The sequence below is a fragment of the Podarcis gaigeae genome (genome assembly GCF_964106915.1).
Source record: "Podarcis gaigeae genome assembly, chromosome: 4".
NCBI classification, from domain to species: domain Eukaryota; kingdom Metazoa; phylum Chordata; class Lepidosauria; order Squamata; family Lacertidae; genus Podarcis; species Podarcis gaigeae.
This window is the reverse complement of record NC_139677.1, coordinates 103810910-103831020: the sequence shown is the minus strand read 5'-3', so window position 1 is coordinate 103831020 and position 20111 is coordinate 103810910.

The window sequence follows — 20111 nt, the reverse complement described above, 5'->3', positions numbered from 1 at the left end:
GTTTACAGACGCAGAAGAAGGGGGGGGAGTTCCTATTTCGCCCCCATTTACGCACCTGCCGCTGAGGAAAGGGAGCCAGGGAAATGTTAACATTTGGGGAGGGGGTGTACGCAGAGACCCAGGCCTTTCATTGCTATTAATGGCATTTTTATTATTATTGCGAATTGCCTTTTAAAAAATCGCTGCCTCGAAGGACTCTTTCCAGGAGCACCTTAAAGACCAACTAAGTCACTTCTTGGTATGAGCTTTCGTGTGCATGCACACTTCTTCAGATACCAAGAAGTGTGCATGCACACGAAAGCTCATACCAAGAACTGACTTAGTTGGTCTTTAAGGTGCTACTGGAAGGAATTTTTTTGTTTGTTTTGACTATGGCAGACCAACACGGCTACCTATCTGTAACTCGAAGGACTCTGTTGTTGAAAAGGCGGCAGAAGGAGGTGGGTTTCATTCTTCCACCTTTGGCTGCAGCTGAGCAGAGGACATCCTCAGATCATTTATTTATTTATTCTCTATCGGGGTGAATAAAATATGGGGAGGGGAGGGAAGCCCCGCCCCACAAAATCAATCGCATGATGCTGTGCACACACACTGTTTAAAAGGCAATGCCCATCAACTTTTTTTGGGGGGGGGCAGGCAACCCCCGCCCCCTAGGAGTTGGCTCCTATGTTCCCTATTACCCGACCATCAACCCCAAAAGGCTCCCAGCAATTAACACATAAGAACATAAGGAGAGTTTGCTAGATTTATCTACTCCGGAATCCCATTTCCACAGTGGTCGACCACTTTGTAGGAAACTCACAAGCAGGATTTAATTCCAGCATCCCAGAAAAAAATAAATCTCTTTCCGGTCTCCCATTCACTTTTTATTTTTTTTAAAGCAAGCTGCTGAAGGTCAGTGTAGACAATACTGAGCTAGATGGACCGGCTGCTCCATCTTTCGTGAAAGCAGGGAGGTGTTTTCTACCAACACGTTCCACCTTAGGGCCTTATTCAAATGTCAGCAATATTCCCTACCCTTTCCTTACTCCATCCTACTGTAGATTCTAAGGTCATTCTGGGATTTTGTGTGTGTGTGTAATTTATGGGTTTCTGGCCAGGACATACCACCCAGTTTGTTGTTGTTGTTTAGTCATTTAGTCGTGTCCTACTCTTCGTGACCCCATGGACCAGAGCTAGGAAGAAGCAAAAATCCTAGCATTACTAGTTATTATTTCTGTGAATGCAGGAGTTGCAGTTTTCAGGTAACAGTATTCAGGATGACTTATAGCCCTGATCTTACCTCTGTGTCCTACAAAGCAAATCTTCCTAAACCAGCCTTCCCCCAACCTCTTACCCTCCTGATGTTTTGGAATACTATAGACTAAAACATCTGGAAGGAGCCAGGCCAGGTTGGCAGAGGCTGAATTAACAGCTTTGCTCTACATAATGAATGCAAAGCAGGACACTGGCCTCCTCCAGCCCAGATGTTTTGGCTACAGCTCCCAGGCTGGTGGGGGGCTGATGGAGATGTAGACCAAAACATCTGGAAGGCAGAGAGTTGGGGAAAGGTGGCCGGAGCTCTTAGAGTTCACTTCCAGAAAAAGGATAGAAATCCAGCCTTAGAAACCAGGCAGGGTAGCAAACCCCGCAGACACAAAATGTTATTCATAGATGCAAAATGGAGAAAATAGATAGAGAAAAGTTTTCCTCCCTCTCTCACCGTGCTATTTATTTATCTATTAAATCTGCATATCGCCCTTCATCCAAAAATCTCAGGGCGGTTCACAGCATAAAAATGCAAAATAGAAACACAAAATACATGATAAAAACAAAATAAACCAAGAACCTTCCCTCCCACAAACACTAGATGCTGGGGACCTCCAACGAAGCTGAATGCTGGAGAATTCAGGGCAAATAAAAGAAAGCCCTTCTTCACAAAGTGCATATTCAGACTATGGAACTCCCTGCCACAGGAGGCAAGGGTGGCCACCAACCTAGATGGCTTTAAAAGAGGATGAGACAATTCCATGGAGGAGGATACAGTTATGCTGGTTGGGGCTGAGGAGAGTCGTGGGCCAAAACATCTGGAGGGCACCCAGTTGGCAAACATTGGTGTAGGTTCATCGCCTTCCAGCCCTGCTGTCGAGTCCTTTGGATGGCCATTCTCAACACCTGGATGCATGGATTTGTTGGCGACACTTCGGCAAGGCAAACACACCTTCTTCCTGAAGCAAGGGCTGGGCTAATTCGGGTCAGTGGTTGAGGAATAGTTGGGAGCAGGAAAAGCCAAAGGCCCTGATCCTCCTGGATCACTGGCTGTGCTGCTCCATGGCCCCAGAGTGCCTCCCTCCAGTTGTGGGGAGAGAAAGGTCTTGGGCCTCCCTCTCTTGTCCCAGTCCTCTGTGTCTTCATTAGTCCCCTTGGCCTCAAAAGGGACAAAGTGAAATTGACCAAGGAGGGAGGAACCCAATTGATTGAGCATCAGTTTCCGATCACTCATCCTCTCCCTTCTGCTTCTCCATCCATCCATCCATCTTCCTCTGCTCTTCCTTCTCTATTCACTGCAACTCGGGGAAAAGAATCTGTCTTGGTTCCTGTCAGCCAAGACATCTGCATCTCGGCCTCCTGCTTTGAGACATCTCTCCCCGTTTGCTCCATTGTGCTCCTTCCCTTCCCATTTGTCTTTAATCAAAGGCCAGCCGCTCCCCTTGAGGCAGTGGCCAAGGCTTCAGAGGGGCAGGGAGACGAGGACACCTTCCTTGCAGAATCTGAGCTCCAGAAAGTGGGGCATTAATCCACTTATGACACGGGTGCATCGTCTGAAGAAGCACAGCTGCCCAAATATCCGAAGACCACTCCTTGATCTTTCTGCCGATGCTTGTTACAGAAGGCTGAATCTCTTTGCTGAAGACATCAGCTTAGCAGGCTCAGATGGGGCGAATGATGACTGGTCTCCCATTTCCCCCATTTCCCCTAAACCCATAACGAGGGATGGGTGTGTGAATCAGGCACCAAGAATGGATCTTGGGAAGCACAAAAGAGCAGAAAGGTTGCAGCGCTTGAGACTTCCATGTAGAGAATCGGTAAGAGGCATTATATGAAATTATGCACGGAACGGAGAAAGCAGATTGGGAAAAGCGTTTCTCCCTCTCTCATAATGCTACAACAACAACAACAACAACAACAACAACAACAACAGCAGCAGCAACTTATTTATACCCCGCCCATCTGGCTGGGCTTCCCCATCCACTCTGGGCGGCTTCCAACAAAACACTAAAATACAATAACCTATTAAACATTAAAAGCTTCCCTGAACAGGGCTGCCTTCAGATGTCTTCTAAAAGTCTGGTAGTTGTTGTTCTCTTTGACATCTGATGGGAGGGTGTTCCACAGGGCGGGAGCCACTACCGAGAAGGCCCTCTGCCTGGTTTCCTGTAACTTGGCTTCTCACAGCGAGGGAACCACCAGACGGCCCCTGGTGTTGGAACTTAGCGTCTGGGCTGAATAATGAGGGTATAGACACCCCTTCAGATATACTGGACCGAGGCCGTTTAGGGCTTTCAAGGTTAGCACCAACACTTTGAATTGTGCTCAGAAATGTATTGGGATCCAATGTAGGTCTTTCAAGACTGGTGTTATGTGGTCTCGGGGGCCACCCCCAGTCACCAGTCTAGCTGCCACATTCTAGATTAGTTGTAGTTTCTGGGTCACCTTCAAAGGTAGCCCCACGTAGAGCCCATTGCAGTAGTCTAAGCAGGAGATAACCAGAGCTGGTAGACAGCTGCCCTGGACACAGATTTGACCTGCGCCTCCATGGACAGCTGTGAGTCCAGAATGACTCCCAGGCTGCGCACCTGGTCCTTCAGAGGCACAGTCGCCCCATTCAGGACCAGGGAGTCCCCCACACCCGCCCACCTCCTGTCCCCCCAAAACAGTACTTCTGTCTTGTCAGGATTCAACCTCAATCTGTTAGCTGGTAGAACTCGTGGACAGCCGATGAAGCTCAGTGCTGGAAGATTTGGGACAGAGAAAAAAGAAGGTCCTTCTTCATGCAGTGCATAGTCAACGATGGAACTCAATCCTCTGGGAGGCAACTTGGATGTGTTTAAAAGAGGATTAGAGAAATTCAGGAGGAGGAGAGGGCTCTGGAAGGCTACTAGTCACAATGGCTCTCCTCCGGCATCCACAGTTGGAGGCAGAGATGCTTCTGAATGCCAGTCTCTCTGGAAACCCCAGGAGGGGCGGCTGGCCTTTGTGCTTGGATCCTGCTTGCTGGCTTCCCTGTTGGCCATTGCGGAGACAGTATGCTGGACTAAATGGGCCATTGGCCTGATCCGGCAGTCTCTTCTTAGGTTCCCCTGTGAAATGAGCAGTTTCAAGGCACCATTTCAGCCCAGGTGATGTTGCAGCAGTGAGACTTGGCCCAAAGGCCCCTGTAAACAGTTCATGGCTTTCCAACACCCTCCTAGCCAGACAATTTTGTGTTTGGCAAAGAGCGGAGGTCGTGCGGCAGACAAGCCATGGCAGAAACGGGTCTGCGGACACAGTGTATTTGAACCCTGCTGGACTATAATACGCTAAGGACCATCTCCCCATATCCAAGGTGGGGAAACTGAGGCCTGGGTATCAAATCAAGCCCTCTAAGCCTACCTGGCCCTTGGGAGCTTAGAGAGGTGTAGAAACTATGGAACTCCCTGCCGTAAGCAATTCTCCCTTATTGTCTTTCACTGCTAGGGGAAGACTTTGTGGTTTCACAAGCTGCCTCCTGCTGGATATCTATTTTTCAATCTCCCTTTGATGTCTTCTGATACTCCTTGCTCCTGAAATTAGTTTACTTTGCGGAATTTTCTTGAATTCTGATTTTTCTGGATGCAGTTGAAGATTGGAAGATGCTTTGAGCACTCCCAGTTGGGGTGGAAAGACAGAGTAGGCAAATCAATCAATCAATCAATCAATCAATCAATCAATCAATGAATGTCCAAATGCAAGAAAGGACAGCAAAGTTCCTGGACCTCTGATGCTGGGGTAGGTAGGAAGGGGACTTTAGCAGGTGCTGCAATTTGAGATGGAGCTCCAATCCCCTGTCTAAGTGAGCAAACACTAGCCTTAATGCTGAAAGCCTGGGCATCAGTTGTGGCTGAAAGACTCAGTGCTGTATATAATATTTATTAATAAATTACTATTATCATGACATTTTGTACCCCAAATTAACCTCCAAGGGGCTCAAGGTGGCAACATGGTTCTTCCCATCACCACTTCATCATCTTCACCACTTCAACCTTTAAAGCCCTTTGTGGCTTAGGGCCCTCGTATTTACAGGACTGCCTCCCCTGGTATGCCTCGCAGAGGACCTTAAGGTCCATGAATAATCATAGCTTAGAGATCCTGGCCATAAGGAAGTCAGATTATCCTCCACCAGGGCCAGGGCCTTCTCAGTGATGGCTCCGACCTCGTGGAATGCTCTATCCCATGAGACTAGGGCCCTGCAGGATTTAACTTTCTTCCGCAGTGCCTGTAAGACAGAGCTATTCCGCCTGGCCTTTAATTTAAACTTAGCCTGATCTTTTATTCCCCTTCCTTCCCTCCCCCTCCTCTTCTTATGAAGATTACCCGCTCTGGGATCCCACAGCTAATTCTGCCCTGGTCTCCTTGCTGGCCCAAATAGGACTAATTTAGCCAGTTAGCCCTGGTGATCATTTAATGTTTATTGGATGGATTTCCCCCCTAAATTGATTTTTGAATTCTGAATTTATTGTTATTCATGCTTTATACTGTATTTTATGCTGTTTTTATAATTAAGTGTTTTAAATTGGTTGTTAACTGCCTTGAGCCTGGTTTTCTGAACCAGGAAGGGCAGGGTATTAATAATAATAATAATAATAATAATAATAATAATAATAATAATAATTTATTATCATCCTCCTCCTAACAACCCTGTGAGGTGGCACAGTGACTTCCCCAAGGTCACACGCAGCGAGCTTCATGGTTGAGGGAGGATTTGAACCCTGGCCTCTCTCAGTCCTAGAGACCAACACTCTAACCATTGCACCACAGTGGCTCTCATTTTATGGTCAAAAGGATATAAAAGAAATGTACAAAGCAGGAATCAGACCAAACAATACATTAATAACAATGAGATTTTTTTTAAAAAAAATCCCTATCAAAAGAACATTATGCTATTCAGAAATCAACAGTGGTGAGGACAATTTTATCCTTTGGAGAAGGCTTGGTGGAATATGGTTGGCCTTCAAAATATTTAACAACACACTCCACAAATGAAGTATTCTTAGGAACTGTGTCTTCCTTTACTCTCCCCTCTATTTGTACAGTTGCCTCACATGAATGCAAAATCTCACCTACTGGGTCCTAATGGATTTTAAAGTCCAAGTGCCCCCTCCTGTTTTGCAGGGAAATCCAAAGGGGAAGGGAAGGGATTAAGGGCATTTTCAAGACAAACACTTTCACTAAAGGGGATTTAAAATTCGAATTAGCATTGAAACCTTTTGTCCCTGGGCTTCAATGGGGCAATTTCTCCAGAGGAAGCATCTGAGGGAATTTGGGAAGGGGAGGGGGGGAGGTTGATAACTTTTTTGAGAGCAGAGCTCCTGTGCTTTTCACCCTCCACAAACGGGCAAAAACCCAACAGCGAAGACAATTCAGCCATGGAAGTTCTATGGTACCTCCATGCCGAGAAAAGGTTCACTGGTGGGATTTCTGCTTCTTGGGCAGGAGAGCCTTGCCCTAAAAAAAGTTGGCAACCTTAGAGGAGGGAAGGCAATATAGCAGGTGCACATGTTTGCTTTGGGTTTGTACGAAATTCGGAAGGCACTACAACCCAAGGAGAACATCTGGTTGACAGAGCAATAGAAAAGTTTGCTTAGGCATAGGCAAACTCTGGCCCTCCAGATGTTTGGGACTACAATTCCCATCATCCCTGACCACTGGTCCTGTTAGCTAGGGATGATGGGAGTTGTAGTTTGCTGGATCAGGCCAATGGCCCATCTAGTCCAGCATCCTGTTCTCACAGTGGCCCACAAGATGCCTGTGGGAAACTGGCAAACAGGATCAACTCTCCCCTCTTGTGGTTTCCATTACTGCTTCCAGCTGTGGCGGCAGAGCAGATCCATCCTGGTGGGTAACTACCGAAAGCCTTATCTTCTTCCACCAACCCCAGATCAATTATGAACAAGGTGAAAAACTCAGGCCCCAATAGTGATCCCTGGGGGACCCCACTGTCAACATCTGTCCATTGGAAGGACTGATCCACAAGAGCCAGCTTGTCTTCTCCTGCTCCAGAGGGTAGGGACTCGAACCCATGTCTTCAAGCTCCAAGAAAAGAGATTCCGACGCAACATCAGGAATAACTTTCTGGTGGTGAGAGCTGTTGGACATTGGAACAGACTCCTTCGGGAGGTGACAGACTCTCCTTCCTTGGAGGTTTTCAAGTAGAGGTTGGGTAATGCTCTCTGAAACACTTCTGTGGTGCTTAACGCTGCCCTGTGAGCACTGAGAACATAATGGTCCTTCTGGGTCAGATCCAGGATCCATTTGACAGCTGAAGATCATGTCTGCAGACCAGGGCCAGCCAATTAGGTCCCCCTTGTGCCAATTCTAGGCCTCTAACCCACCAAAGCGAGATTGGAAAGACCATGTGCAAAAGCCACAACCCTCACAAGGTTTTGAGAATGCTTGCTTTTCCCTCCAGGATCAAAGCTGCCATCAAAACCTTTACTAGCCCTTGGTTAAATCAGTAAATCTTGAATCTGCTTTGGACCAATTCAGTCCATTGCTCCATATAGCTCAATATTGTCTACACTGACTGGCAGGTGGGTCCACACGGTTCCAGGTGAGGGTCTGGAGATGCCAGTGGAGACCTTCTGCATGCAAAGCAAATGCTCTTCCACTGTCCTATGGCCCTTCCTTGACCTTCCAGGCAGCCTCAGCCTCAGTCCTCCCACCTGTGTTATGGGGATACTAACAGCTGTCTAATTTTGTTGGGCTTTTTCAAGACTTAAGGCTCAAGGCTGTTTCAAGCTCAAGCAGATGAAATAACTTCAGTATGAGAAAGAAGCGTTCACCGCGTAGTCATTTTAATGATCCGTACTGTTTTTAATGTTGTTTTAAAAAATGTTTTCATGCTGTTGCCCTATGCACTGATATTTTAGGAGTGTGTATAAACAGGTAGGCTGATAACAGTTCATAACTACAGTTTACCCAGCCAGGTGGGTGACATGTAAATAACAACAAGAAGCTGGTTCTTGCCTTAAGGTAAAGGGACCCCTGACTATTAGGTCCGGTCGTGAATGACTCTGGGGTTGCGGCGCTCATCTTGCTTTATTGGCCGAGGGAGCCGGCGTACAGCTTCCGGGTCATGTGGCCAGCATGACTAAGCCGCTTCTGGCGAACCAGAGCAGCATACGGAAACGCTGTTTATTTTCCCGCCGGAGGGGTACCTATGTATCTGCTTGCACTTTGACGTGCTTTCAAACTGCTAGGTGGGCAGGAGCAGGGACCGAGCAACGGGAGCTCACCCTGTCACGGGGATTCAAACCGCTGACCTTCCGATCGGCAAGCCCTAGGTTCAGTGGTTTAACCCACAGCGCCACCCGCTTTTCCTTCGGACATCCCTATTTTCATCGGAGAAATGTTGGAACGTCTGGAGCCAAGGAGATAAGTGCAGTGGTACCTCGGGTTACATACGCTTCAGGTTACAGACTCTGCTAACTCAGAAATAGTATCCTGAGTTAAGAACTTTGCTTCAGGATGAGAACAGAAATCGTGTGGTGGCAGCAGGAGGCCCCATTAGCTAAAGTGGTGCTTCAGGTTAAGAACAGTTTCAGGTTAAGAACGGACCTCCAGAATGAATTAAGTTCTTAACCTGAGGTACCACTGTAACTAGACAACCTTTAGAAGACATTTGAAGGCAGCCCTGCATAGGGAGGTTTTTAAATGCTTAATGTTATATTATGTTTTCATATATGTTGGAAGCCACCCAGAGTTGCTGGGGCAACCCAGTCAGATTGGTGGGGTATTAACAACAACAACAACAACAACAACAACAACAACAACAGAATAGGATGTCCCTATTTTCATTGGAGCAATGTTGGAGGGAAGGAAAGGGCTGTCAGTGGCTCCTAGCCAGGATGTCTCTGTTCTGCCTCCACAGTCGGAGGCTGGGATGATTCTGAATCCCAGTTGTGGGTGTCTGCGAATAGAGGATGTCGGACTAGATGGGTCACTGGCCTGATCCAGCCAGCTCTTCTTACCTCCTGCTGGAGAACTTGCTGCCAGCTGATGGTGACCCTCAAGGTCCCTTTGTCTCCAGCCTGGCAGGAGCCTTTGACCCTGCCAAAGGGGGACCTGGGACAAATATGTGAGCAGGCTCCCTCTGAAAGGCGCCCCCTCCTCCTCCTCCTCCCCCCCCAACCCACAGCTGCTGCTGCTGTTGGCTGAGCAGGCAGGCTGGGGAGGTGGACAGGTTGCTAAACAAGCTAATTAGATCACGGGGCTGGTGAAAGAGAGCCCCAACTGTCAGGCTGCGGGAGTTGTGAAAAAGTTAATTCGATTAAGTTTCCCCTCTAAACTAATTAGGCAGCAGGCTGCCACGCGAGAGGAGGGGGGGGGGAGACGGCGGGCAGGGCTCTTGCTCATGCCTGCCCAAAGCCAGGGGCAGAATTGGGCACATTGCAAGGAGAGATGGCGGGAGGACAAAAGGAGGAGAGAAAAAGGCTGGAGAGGAAGGGGAAGATGGGAGGGTGGGGTGAGCTCTGTGCCACAGCACCTGCTTTGCAGTTTAGTCCTGGGGGTCTCCAGGTAATGGGGCTTGGGAAGACCACCCCCCCTCCACCGACCGATCTCTGTGCACAGAAGAAGCCTTGCACTCAGCTAAGGTTTGGGAGCTGATAGGGAGTGGCTGTAGTTCGACACTATGGCATCTGGAAGATCTTGGATTCAGTTTCCAGTGGCATCTCTAGGTAGGGCTGGAATCCTGGAGAGATGCAGTCCTCTGAGGCATCCCTCCTCATCCTCCTGCTCCTCAAAGCTAAGCCTTCATTATTTTGGTTGCACTGGAGTGGTTGGTCCTTTAGATGCTTCCAAGTGGTGTTGCTTAGTCGTGTCCGACTCTTCATGACCCCCTGGACCAGAGCACGCCAGGCACTCCTGTCTTCCACTGCCTCCCGCAGTTTGGTCAAACTCATGCTGGTAGCTTCAAGAGCATTCTCCAACCATCTCGTCCTCTCCCGTCCCCTTCTCCTTGTGCCCTCCATCTTTCCCAACATCAGGGTCTTTTCCAGGGAGTCTTCTCTTCTCATGAGGTGGACAAAGTCTTGGAGCCTCAGCTTCAGGATCTGTCCTTCCAGTGAGCACTCAGGGCTGATTTCCTTCAGAATGGAGAGGTTGGATCTTCTTGCAGTCCATGGGACTCTCAAGAGTCTCCTCCAGCACCAGAATTCAAAAGCATCAATTCTTCCCGATCAGCCTTCTTTATGGTCCAGCTCTCTCTTCCATACATCACTACTGGGAAAACCATAGTGGTCAGTTCTTTTGATGCTTCCAAGTACTAATGGTTAATTTCCCCAAGTGTCACCTAACAAAGAAGTTTCCCTGACTTCATCAAAGCTTGTTGATTGACCAGGATTAAAGAGTGGTACATACTTATGACATTTACTTTCACTCTTCACATGCGAATTGCTGCTGCTCAGGTGGAGGTTGCACATTCCAATACACATGGATCTTGATTACATTCCCAAAGTCTGACACACAGTATCTTACACATAAACACTAATTAAACACCTCAAACCCATTGCACAACCCCCTTTCTAATATACACTGAGACTGCTTTGCAGCATACCCTGTTATAACATACAAGTCCTAACTAAATCCTAATATTTATTAGCCTAAAGATAAACACCACAGATCTATTATCACATATTGTGCAGCCTTATTGCTCTTCCTCCTGAGAAATCTGGCCCTGCAGGACAGATCTGTGCTTCCTGCGGGTTTTTCAGACCCTCACAACAAACTCCCAGCCCTGCCTGAGACAGAGCCAGATTTCTGAAGGTTCTGGATTCATGGCGAACTCATCTGGAACTTGTCAAGCTGAATATCTGCCTCCAGAAGACTTGCTAACTGAGACGCCAGTCAGTCGGGCTGCATCCATCCATCCAGGTCTAGCAATGGCTATTTGTGGCTGCAGTGAAACTGCACAGAATGACAGGGCTAAAGGGGAACCCAAAGGACATCTGGCCATTCCATCCTCCTGTGGATGCAGGCCGTAGGCAGATGAGGTCAGGTGTCCAGCCTCTGCCTGCGGAAGGTTCAATCTCTGCTGGCATTTCTAGCCAGGACTGAGAATGTCCTGTCCAAAACTCTGGAGAGATGCTGCCTGTCCGTGTAGACAGCATTGAGCTTGATAGACCAATGGCCTAACTCAGTACATAACAGGTTCCTGTGTTCCTACAACAGCTGCTGTTACGGCATCTCGATAGATGCTCCATCGACCTCTGCCTAAAAACCATTGACAAAGGAGAGTCTGCTGCCTTTCAAGGCTGAAGATGAGCAGATAGTACTGTGAGGAATTTTATTTTATTTCCCCCAATGTTTAGTCTAAATGGTTTATTTCATTACATGAAATTTACACACCGCTTGATTGTTAAAACAGAAAACAAAAAACCCTCAAAGCATTTCACAAAAAGAATAAAACAATAAAAGGAATGGTAAAAAGCGTTAATAAAACATTTCAAAAAACCAAAACCAGCAGTAAACTCTCCCAACGAGGGAGAGTCCATCACTTTCCAACAGAGTCTGTTTCACTGTCAAACAGCTCTGATTGTCAGAAAGTTCTTATTGAAGTTTAGTCGAAATCTCCTTTCTTGAATCCATCGGATCGAGTCCTATCCTCTGGAACAGGTCAAGGTTCCACATACCGGGGCAGAATTGTATAAACTAAAATGTTTCTAAGCAGGCACCACAAAGACTGCAGCGAAAGCGCCTGCCTGATGTCAGCAGGCAGGGAGTTCCAAAGTGTAGGTTCCAGCACACTAAACAATCAAGCTCTCACAAAGGTGGAATGGGGGTTACTTGTAGCAGTGCCAGTTCTGCATCTTGAAGCTGTCGACTGGGCATGGATGGGGTGAGGTGATCCTGCAGGTAAACTGGTCCCACGTTGTTAAGGGCTTTATTTTAATTTCTAATTTTTTTCTTCCCTTTTTCTTTTTATATTAAAATACTGCTAGATTTAGAATAAACATTTTGCTGACAAAATAATAATCATAAATAAAAAAGAATAAACATGTGCACCCCATCACAGAGACCATTCTATTGTAACTATCCAACCTCCCAAAATTTAAACACCTCTTGCGGTGGTTTGGCCCCTTTCCGTTTTAACAGTACAAATTCTACAAACACCCTCCATACTTCCTCAAAATCATTTCTCCTGCGAATTCCCCGTCTTACCTTAATGGCACATGTTAATTTATCATTAATACCTATATCCCACACCTCTTTACACCATTATTCCATTTTATATTCTGCTTGCCCCTTCCACTTCCTAGCTATAATAACTCCTGCAGCTGTCAATAAATTTGTGAGTCCTTCACAGCGAACCTTCCACCCAATTGTAAACTGACAATAATGATACCTCTGGACTTTTGGTCAGCTTTCACCCAGTGATTTCTGCTATCTCCTTAAACACCCTTTGCCCCCCCCAGTGTACTTATTTACACCCCACCACCACCACATGTGAACTTAATTCCCCGTTTCCTGGCATCCCCTCCAACATAACACTGAATATTGTTAAGGGTTTTATATACTAATAGTGACACCTTGACCTTGGCCTGGTAGGAAATGGGCAAGCAATGCAGATCTCCGAGCCGAAGGTGACAAGGTCTCACTCCTGTCGGCAATGGCTCTGCAGCATTCTGGATCAGGTACAAGGGAAACTCCACAAATATTGCATTGCAGTAATTTGGTCTAGGAATAACCAACACAAGAACTTCCGTGGCTGGGCTTTCCGAACGTGGCTGTCTCACCAACTGCAGATGTCCCTCCCCTTTCCAAATTCAGTAATCTGATCAGGGCACGCGTAAGCCGAGTCTTCTGCCCAGCTTGGTGTCCTGCAGCGGATTCTCACAACGACAAGGCTTTTATTTCCTTCTCCTTTTATTTTTACCCAAATAAACACCCCTTCATTGCATGCAAAGTGCATGGATTTCCTTGCGTGTGGCTGAATCTTCTGCACATGATGTTCCTTCTCCTTCTGGCTTCTTTTGAATATGTTATACCCTTGGAACTCTGCATGGGAGCCACATATCTTTTAACAACAGGTATCAGCAAAAGTAAAGGTAAAGGGACCCCTGACCATTAGGCCCAGTTGTGGCCGACTCTGGGGTTGCGGCGCTCATCTCGCTTTATTGGCTAAGGGAGCTGGCGTACAGCTTCCAGGTCATGTGGCCAGCATGACTAAGCCATTTCTGGCGAACCAGAGCAGCGCATGGAAATGCCGTGTACCTTCCCGCCGGAGTGGTACCTATTTATCTACTTGCACTTTGACGTGCTTTCGAACTGCTAGGTTGGCAGGAGCAGGGACTGAGCAACAGGAGCTCACCCCGTCGCGGGGATTCGAACCACTGACCTTCTGATCGGCAAGTCCTAGGCTCTGTGGCTTAACCCACAGCTTCCCGTGTTAAGAATTTGAGTTACTGAGCCGCATGCTCCTCAGCTGTTTCCGGTGCCAACCCACTGGGCAGGAGGAAGGGGTCCTGTGGGCCGCTTAGAAGGCAACTGGGGCCCACACAGTGCTCTTTTGTGCACAAGTTAAATCTTTGGTCTGGGTTCAGCAGAAGATGGACAGCTGTCAGTCTCAAGAGAAGTGCAACGGATGGGGGGGGTGCGCATGATTCAAGCATCTGGAAAAACCAGGCTCAGTGCTTGAGGTTTAGGGAACGAAATCCATATTTTGCTTAACAGAGAGAGCTAAGATGTAGCGTGGGGAGGAAGCAGCTGGCTTTAAAGGGCTTTTCAAAGCGAATGGAAAAAGGACCAACAGCTGGAGTGTTCGTGCCACTGATGATTTTTTTCAAAAATATTGTTATTTAATGGGTATATTGCTCAATGCTGAGTCATGCTGGGGGGTGGGAGGGGGGGGCGGCAGTGTTGTTGGGCACAAGAGAGAGGGAGGAATAAGGACAGCAAGGTCACCCCAAACAGCAACAAAGGGGAGAGGAAAGTAGAGAAGGGAAGGAGGGAAAGGAAATAGAAGGAAGAGAGAAGGAAATCGGAGGAGGAGGAGGGGGAAAGCAGATCAAGAGGAAGGAAGAAATGAGAAAAATGGGAGGTAAGATAGAAGGAAGAAAAGCAGCAAGGACTCAAACAGCCCAGGAGAAAGCGGGGGGGGGGGGGGGGGAGAGGGGGGAGCAATATCCAAAGGGCAGGGGCCATAACAGAGAAGGTTTCACTCGTCACCCTCTCAGGCCTTTTAAAAAATTGGGGGGTTTTAAAATTACAAATTTAAGAAAGGGAAGGGAAGGGAAGGGAAGGGAAGGGAAGGGAAGGGAAGGGAAGGGAAGGAAGGAAGGAAGGAAGGAAGGAAGGAAGGAAGGAAGGAAGGAATCATGATGAAAAGAAAGACCTATCAGCAAACATTAACACAGTAAGAATTAATACCTCCATCTTAGTTTACACTTATAGATCATTATTTGCCATCCAGGGTATTAAGTCTTTGGCCCAACACTCAGATGCTGAGTGTTTATGCTTCCAGGCTTGGTTCAGCTTTTGCTCAATCCACCTCAATTTTAAATACGTAGAATCATAGAATTGTGGAATTGGAAGGGACCCTGTGGGCGATCCAGCCCAACCCTGGGACCTCCAGCTCTGGAGGCCCCATTTCATGGAATGCCAGTCTCTATGGGCTGAGCAACAGGGAAGAGCTCTTTGTCCTCCTTGCAGACATCCCAGAGGCATCCACAGCGAGGAGGTGACTGCTGGGTTAAATTGGATTTTTCCGGTCTGACACGGCAAGGTGACACCCGCATGCTTATCCTGTCCATTTCTGGTTCTGTCCCAGGACTAAGACATCCAGGGAGGCCACAACTACCCTTTCATGAGAGATCAAATAAAGCCCTTCTTCACTCAGCACATATTTAACCTGTGGAACTCCTGCCCACAGTAGGTAGTGACGGCCACCAACCTGGATGGGCTTTATAAGAGAATTAGAAATTCATGGAGGAAGAGTGTCTCAGTGTCTGCTAGCCACAATGGCTAGAGCTCAGGTCCTGCTTGCGAGTTTCCCTTTACACAAACACACACTCAGGAAATGAACAATTTAGGCATGAGTCGGAAGAGGGAAGAATGGGACCAGAATTGGGCAGGGAGTGTTATGTGCACTCCAACGGTTGCAGGGGCCAGGCTTGGACCCCCACATGAAATGCCCATTGCCTGTATGCAGTTTTAATTTCAGTAGTGTTCAATTAAGGGAACGCGGGTGGCGCTGTGGGTTAAACCACAGAGCCTAGGACTTGCCGATCAGAAGGTTGGTGGTTCAAATCCCTACGACGGAGTGAGCTCCCGTTGTTCAGTCCCTGCTCCTGCCAACCTAGCAGTTCGAAAGCACATCAAAGTGCAGGTAGATAAATAGGTACCGCTCCAGCGGGAAGGTAAACGGCGTTTCCGTGCGCTGCTCTGGTTCACCAGAAGCGGCTTAGTCATGCTGGCCACATGACCCGGAAAAACTGCGGACAAACGTCGGCTTCCTCGGCCAGTAAAGCAAGATGAGGGCCGCAACCCCTGAGTTGTCTGCGACTTAACGGTCAGGAGGTCCCTTTACCTTTTAGTATTCAATTACTTGCTAATACAGTGGTGCCTCGCAAGACGAAATTAATTCGTTCTGCGAGTTTCTTCGTCTTGCGGATTTTTCGTCTTGCGAAGCACGGATGCACCCTGGTATTAACGGTTTTAAGAAAACGGAAACAAACTCGCAAGACGTTTTGTCTTGCGAAGCAAGCCCATAGGGAAAATCGTCTTGCGAAGCAACTCAAGAAACGAAAAACCCTTTCGTCTTGCGCGTTTTTTGTCTTGCGAGGTACCACTGTATTATCTTTTCTAAGTTTTTAGCTTTCTAGCTTTTCCAATTTTATCTATGTTTCTGTCTTTTTAACCTCTAGTCCATATTGAGTCCCCATCTCGGAAAAAGGCAGAATAATAATAATAATAATAATAATAATAATAATAATAATAATAATAATGATGATGATGATGATGATGATGATGATGATGATGGCGGCACTGGTTGGCCGCAGTGAGAGCAGGCGGCTGCACAGGGTGAATCAGTGGCCTGATCCAACAGGCTATTTTACAGGAGGGGAGAGGGCTCTCGTGCTTGGATCCTGCTTGGTCTGATCCAGCCATCTTCTCTTGCGTTCCCACGTTCCACCCAAGGGGCTTTGCTCTGCAGGATGCAAGCTCTGGCCAAACCTTTGCTGAGCTCCCTCTCAGACCCTCCTCCTCCTCCTCCACTTGGCAGTGTGGCATTATTTGCTCTAGAGGCAGATGAAGCCGCCTGGGCGAGGATGAGGCCAGGACGATGTGGGACCACCCCAGCCCTCAGCTCTGCAGCCCCTTCTGGTAGTGGGAGCCTGCATGGGCCTAATTGAATTACCGTCCCCGGCACGGGGCTGAAGGCTGCTGGTAATTGAATTTCTGCTGTCACAGGCTACTGTTTCTCTCCTCCAGCCTCTGCCTGGGTTTTTATTGTTCCTTGGTTTGACTGCGATGGCACATTTATTTGATCTGTCACAGGCAGCCCTTTCACCCTCGCCAGTTTGCTTAAAGGCACGCCGCCTCGGCCTGCTTTCCTCCCACCCCCCTGCCTCCCAGCTAAACACAATTAAAACAAATCGGGGTGCGTGTGTTGTGCTTCAGCCCTTGTCCCTTGTGGATAAGCGATTGGGTCCTCTTCTTACCCAGGGCTTGTTTGCAAGCCAGGAACAATCCTGGATTGGACTGAGGACTGGGAATGTGCCCAGGACACAATGGCAGACCTGGGAGGGGCCCCCAAGAGCCATCGAGCCCAACTCCCTGCAGATAATCACGGTTTTTAAAGGTGGGGGCCTTTCCCAACTCAGGAGCTTTGGGGTAGTAGTGCTGGCGGGCGGATCAGGACGGTATGGGCTCAAGCTGGCGGGCACTTCCATGCAAAAGGGGGCTTCATTTTGAGAGGGCATGTGCCCCACTTTAATTATGATGCTAAAGTGACTGGCACTGGGGTTTTTTTCTCTGTGGGGGGAAGGGGTGCTTGACAATGTTGCTCTGAATTTGCCAGGTCCCTGTACAAAGTATGCACTGTGGGGCTACCTTTGAAGGTGACCCGGAAACTGCAATTAATCCAGAATGCGGCAGCGAGACTGGTGACTGGGAGTGGCCGCCGGGACCACATAACACCGGTTCTGAGAGATCTGCATTGGCTCCCAGTACGTTTCCGAGCACAATTCTAAGTGTTGGTGCTGACCTTGAAAGCCCTAAACCGCCTCGGTCCTGTATACCTGAAGGAGCGTCTCCACCCCCATCGTTCAGCCCGGACTCTGAGATCCAGCGCCGAGGGCCTTCTGGCGGTTCCCTCATTGCGAGAAGTGAGGCTACAGGGAACCAGACAGAGGGCCTTCTCGGTAGTGGCACCCGCCCTGTGGAACGCCCTCCCATCAGATGTCAAAGAGATAAAGAATTACCTGACGTTCAGAAGACATCTTAAGGCAGCCCTGTTCAGGGAAGTTTTTAATATGTAATGCTGTACGGTTTTTAACACTGATTGGGAGCCGCCCAGAGTGGCTGGGGAAAACTCAGCCAGATGGGCGGGGTATAAATAATAAATTATTATTATTATTATTATTATTATTATTATTATTATTATTCCCAAACAATGAAAATTCAATAAGACCTTTTATGCCCTCATTTGGGAGAAGGGAGACGGATATTCTCTCTCTCTCTCTCTCTCTCTCTCTCTCTCTCTCTCTCTCACACACACACACACACACACACAGATGTGATTAGCAGGCTGAAGTTCATCTCTGTATACGAGGAAGCCCCATGCACTTTGTGCCACCACCCAGATGCTGAACACTGAGAGCCAAACATATGCCAGGCAGTGTAGTACAGTGGTACCTTGGTTCTCAAACTTAATCCATTCCAGAAGTCTGTTCCAAACCAAAGCGTTCGAAAACCAAGGCGTGCTTTCCCAAAGAAAGTAATGCAAAACGAATCAATCCATTCCAGACTTTAAAAAACCCCTAAAACAGCAATTTAACATGAATTTTACTATCCAACGAGACCATTGATCCATAAAATGAAAGCAATAATCAATGTAAAGGTAAAGGTAAAGGTACCCCTGCCCGTACGGGCCAGTCTTGACAGACTCTAGGGTTGTGCACTCATCTCACTCTAGAGGTCGGGAGCCAGCGCTGTCCGGAGACACTTCTGGGTTACGTGGCCAGCGTGACAAGCTGCATCTGGCAAACCAGAGCAGCCCACGGAAACGCCGTTTACCTTCCCGCTAGTAAGTGGTCCCTATTTATCTACTTGCACCCGAGGGTGCTTTCGAACTGCTAGGTTGGCAGGCGCTGGGACCGAGCGACGGGAGCGCACCCCACCGCGGGGATTCGAACCGCCGACCTTTCAATCAGCAAGTCCTAGGCGCTGAGGCTTTAACCCACAGCGCCACCTGCGTCCCTAATAATCAATGTACTGTACTATAAAAAATTAGACAGTAAAGGTAAAGGGACCCCTGACCATTAGGTCCAGTCGTGGCCGACTCTGGGGTTGCGACGCTCATCTCGCTTTATTGGCTGAGGGAGCCGGCGTACAGCTTCTGGGTCATGTGGCCAGCAGGACTAAGCCGCTTCTGACGAACCAGAGCAGCGCACAGAAACACCATTTACCTTCCCACCAGAGTGGTACCTATTTATCTACTTGCACTTTGACGTGCTTTCGAACTGCTAGGTTGTCAGGAGCTGGAACTGAGCAACAGGAGCTCACTCTGTCGCGGGGATTCGAACCGCCGACCTTCTGATCGGCAAGTCCTAGGCTCTGTGGTTTAACTCACAGCGACACCTGTGTCCTTTAATAAGACAGTAGGTGATAAAAATAAAAAATATTTTTTTTCTTACCTGCACGGATGTTAGTCATTGTTTGGATGGGGGGGCTTTTATCCATTTCCGCAGTCACACAATCAATCAATCAATCAATCAATCAATCAATCAATCAGTAGCTGAAGTGGGTTCTGCACAGTCACAGAAACAAATTAACCGAAAAAGCCTCAAAAACATAAAATAGCAAAAACAAAAGCGCCAAACTTAATCCGTTCCAGAAGTCCATTTGACTTCTGAAATGTTCAAAAACCAAGACAAAGCTTTTGATTGGTGCAGGCGCCCTGGAAACAATAGCCGAGAGATGCATTAGACATTCAGCATCCGAAAAACATTTGAAAACCGGAACACTCACTTCCAGGTTTTCGGCATTTGGGAACTAAGACGTTTGAGAAACAAGGTACCACTGTAGTTAGAGCGTCGGACTAGGGCCTGGGAGACCAGGGTTCAAATCCCCCACTCACAGGTGTGACCACGGGGGCCATTCGCTGCCTCTCAGCCTTGCCTACCTCACAGGGCTCTTCTGGGGATAAAATAAGGATCTGGGAGAAAAATACACATGTATGTCTCACTGTGCTCCGTGGAGGAAAAAAGAAGGAATATAAACACAATCAATTGATCAATCAATCAATCAATCAATCTCTCATTCATTCATTCATTCATTCATCCTCCTCCCTGGATGGAGGCGAGTGATCCACAACCCATTCTGGGGCAGCTGTGATATAGGAGGCTAGGCATTTTGGATAGACCCATTTCCTGTTGAGAAGACATTAAGAACCTGGGCTGTCTCTCCACTTCACTCTCCCTGCTGCTGACCCACAACTCTGCAACGCTCGCCCAACTCACAAGAATGTCCTGCCCAGATTCTGTCCTCCACCTTGGGGGGGGGGAGGGGGCAGAGGAGAACAGGCGGTGCACATTATTATCAGGCCTTGGAAAGCTGGATGAAGTTCATCCCTCTTGTCAAGTTAATTAAAATAATTTCAGCTGGATTTT